Genomic DNA, 4,219 nt, shown 5'->3' with positions numbered 1-4,219 from the left:
CCATAGGTTGTCCTTTGACCTCCAAATGTACACAAAGGTACATACTCATGCATGACACATTCTTGTAAATATTAAAAATGAACATGATTGTATTTTTCTTTCTCATCTTTTATATTTATTTTTACTTTATGTGTATAATATTTTACCCACATTTATGTATGTGTAACATGTGTGTGCCTGAGGCTGGAGAAAGCCAGAAGGCCTTGTTGAATTCCCTGAGACTGGAGTTACAGGCAGCTGTGCACTGCCCCGTGGGTGCTGGCAACGAAACTCAAGTCTTCTGTGAGCACAGCTAGTGCTCTTAGCCTCCTGCACGTCTCTACAGCCAGGTCACGTCTGGAGCCATTCATTGCCCCGGAGGTAGCCTTTCTGATTTCTAAGCTCTCCCCCATTAGGGTGGGGCAATAAGTGGCCCAAAGGATCGGAGACACTTCAATCCAGCTTGGACGTTAGATTAAAGTCGACACCCCACGGTCCAAGTTCAGGAGGTGACTAAGCACAATGAAGAAGGTAGGAACCAGTACAGACCTGCTAACCATTCACTAAATCTCAGGTCGCAGGTGTTTCAGAGGTCAGCGGAACAGATTGCTACATCCTTAGGGCACAATCACAAACTCTCACTGAAGGACATTAACCAATCTTTATGACATCAAGATGACTATACTGAAAGCTGAGTTTATACCAGTGCCTGTGGGAGGGGATTTCTTCTGCTCACCTATGCCACCCCAGGTAGCCTTCCCACAATTCATTTCATCATGACATCATCTCTGAGCCCAAATCTGCAGCTAAATAAACTGCTTGGAACTTCTGAATCTAGGAAAGCCTGGTGAGGCCTCAGAGAGATAAGAACCTAGATTAAACTCGTGTTTTAATATGAAGTTTGTGGGCATCTTGCTGGGCTCATTCCTTGCTCTCCTCCCTCCTTCCTCTTCAGTTACTTACTTTGCCACTACAGCTGAGCTCTGAGCCCTATCTTAGTCTCCTGGGGTTTGCAGCCACAGGAAACAGCCTGAAGCACCAGAGGTTTAAAATAGCCAGGAAGCCTGGTTAAAAAGTTCCCTGGGTTGGGTGAAAAGAGGTGGCCCTCTCCACAGGCTTGGAGCTTCTGATAGTCATGTGTTCTCATGCTCCCAAGCTCTGTCTGGGTGGAACTTGAGAAGACAAGCCCCTTCCCACCCCCTCTGTCTCAGACAGGAGAAGACTCTCCAGGTTATCCGTTTCGGGATTTGGTTTCCCTTCAGACTTAGGTCAGCCATGAGTCTCAGTTTTTCTTTTTCTTTCTTTTCAGTTCTAAAATAACTGACACTGATGTCCTGCAGTACTGGGAAGACCGGGGCCTCGAGGCTACTATAACTCCACCCCACCCCCAACCCACTCAGGGCTGGCCAGTGATGTCCAAGCTAATTTTAGACCTTGAAGACAAGCCACGGGGAAGAAAAGGATAATGGGCTGAAAATGATTAGGTTCCATGATTTAACTTAAAGTGACTGGAAAAAGAGCAATGGAGAAGGAGGAGAGAAGTCAGTCCATCTTGTCAAGTTCAGTCAAGAAATGTCACTGAGATAAACAAGGCTGAAACTGCAGCCGAAGGACCCAAGGTCTTCTGTGCTTGTGAGAGTCCTGTCTTCCTCTGCAGGCAGAGAAGTGCCTGGCTGCTGCAGGCTTCATGTGTTGAGTGCTGAGGAAGGAGGTGAGCCCCAAACCACAGGAGCTTCGACAGCCTCACTTGGTTGCAGAAAATGATCAGGTTTGACTTGGGTATATTTCTATCTTTAGATTGGCTGTTGCTCAATGGGTAGTGATTTTGATGCAAATATTCTTGGCCAGTTCTATTCCTCAGTGGGGTCATGGATATATTTTCACCAAATACATTTTTCCCTCGGTCGCAATCATGTCACAGACTTCTGTAATGACAGAGACATTTGAGGTGTTTCTTATTCTCAGGGATTTTTCTGGAACTAAATTGTGAAGAGAGAGTGCAACAAGAATTGTGGACACAGCAGTCAGCACGGTGACAAACCTGAATGTTGTCTGCTTCCTTTTTTCCTATGATGTTCGTGTCTGGGTTTGCCACTTGCCTGGTATCATTTCAACACTAATGCCAGCCAGACTTAATCTATATACAGACGCAGGGTTGGGGCAGATCTGTCCTAACTTCTTGTTTGGGCAAGGAGGGGAAGTGAAACAAGAAATTAAATTGTCTCATGGAAAAAATCTATCAACCTCAAGTCTGTGGCTCTTATCTGATAGGGAAGGAGTTGAGGGACTCAGAATGAAACACAGGGAACAACTTATTCGCGGATAGAGGAGCTGAGAACAGCGGGGCTTCTCCCTCTAGGTCCACGTCGTATGAAGATCCTGCAAACTGGTCTTAGTGGCCAACTCAGGGTAGACATCTCGTGGGGGGTGGCGATGGAATGTGTGCTGCTCTATGAGTTTACTTCCAGTATAGAGAGTGCTGTCACCAACACTGATGTTACTTTGCAACATAAGAGAGGCTGCGTTTCTTCAAGTCAGGCCATCATAGCTATACTAAGATGGGTCCCATTGACAACCCCTCAGCTGCAATTGCTCCATACTTCAAGTCAGGCCATCATAGCTGTACTAAGATGGGTTCCATTGACAACCCCTCAGCTGCAATTGCTCCATACTTGGATCTAAAAATAAAGAATACTTCCAGGACAGGCTCCAAAGCCGCAGAGAAACCCTGTCTCGAAAAACCAAAAAAAATAAAATAAAATAAAATAAAATAAAATAAAAATAAAGAATACGAAACCTTACTTTTCAAGGCTGGAGGGAACTTAAATATTTTTCACGTCAACTCAATTTACCAGTGAAGAAAAATGGAAGTGAATGGTGACCAATATTCTGCAGCAGGTTTGTCTCCATCGTCTCATGGACACCCAATGAGATGTTGACTGCATACTCATTTTGCAGATTGGGAAGATGAAACTCAAAGATGAGTTTTCTAACAAAAAGTGAATGGAGGTGGGTGGGTGGAGAGATGGCACAGAGGTTAAGAGCATTGTCTGGTCTTTCAGAGGTCCTGGGTTCAATACCCAGCAACTGCATGGTGGCTCGCAACCATCTATAATAGGATCTGATGTCTTCTTTTGGCTTCAAGTATATATGCAGAGTACTCATCTATATAATATAAATAATAAATAAAAAATATTAAAAAACAATGAATTAATGGTACCTACTGGCATCATGGGACTTAAACTTGAATTTTTCTTTTCCTCTAGTTTTCCTTCTGCCCCTTCCTCTGTCTCTTTTCTCTGCCTCCCCACCCCCGCATCCTTTTTCCAAGTTTCTCTGTGTAGCCATGTCTGTCCTGGAACTTACTCTGTAGAGCAGGCTGGTCTTGAACTCGTACATCTACCTGCCTCTGCCTCCTGAGTGCTGGGATTAAATGTGTACACAACCACCACACAGCTACTTCTTTCTTTTTGTCAACAGGGCAAACAGTGTAGCGGTTCCTCTATCTTGTATTCTTGCTGAGGCCATTTTAGGTTAACACGAATTTGGCCTCTCTGATGGAGAATCTCATGGAAAATTATTTTTTTTAAATATTTATTTATTATTTAGTATACAATGTTCTGTCTGTATGCCTACAGGCCAGAAAAGGGCGCCAGACCTCATTACAGATGGTTGTGAGCCACCATATGGTTGCTGGGAATTGAACTCAGGACCTTTGGAAGAGCAGGGAATGCTCTTAACCACTGAGCCATCTCTCCAGCCCCCTCATGGAAAATTATTTAACTCTATTCCAGAAACCTGAGGTCAAGCTGCCTCAGCTAACTTGTAGTTTCTGTTAAACAACCTGCTTGTAAGAACCTCCCCCTCCAGTTAGCTGTTTACCTTAGCTTCTGTTAAACTGCTTGTTTGTGCAAAACCTCCCCCTGAAGCTGCCAAGATACTGTCTTTAAAAACAAAACAAACAGCCAACTTACTCTAAACATTTGACATTGCACTTGAGTTCCAAAGACCTTAGTGTAGCCCCAACCGGCGAGACTAAAGATGCTCAATTGTCTGTAAACCATGTCTGAGAGGTCCTCTCTAGAGGGCACCCCACAATACAATACCTTTCTCTTTCAATCTCTTTAGAGAAACCCTGTCTCGAAAAACAAACAAACAGGGGCTGGAGAGATGGCTCAGTGGTTAAGAGCATTGCCTGCTCTTCCAAAGGTCCTGAGTTCAATTCCCAGCAACCACATGG

The sequence above is a fragment of the Microtus ochrogaster genome, chromosome 16 (assembly GCF_000317375.1).
Source record: "Microtus ochrogaster isolate Prairie Vole_2 chromosome 16, MicOch1.0, whole genome shotgun sequence".
NCBI classification, from domain to species: domain Eukaryota; kingdom Metazoa; phylum Chordata; class Mammalia; order Rodentia; family Cricetidae; genus Microtus; species Microtus ochrogaster.
This window is presented reverse-complemented; position numbering follows the sequence as displayed.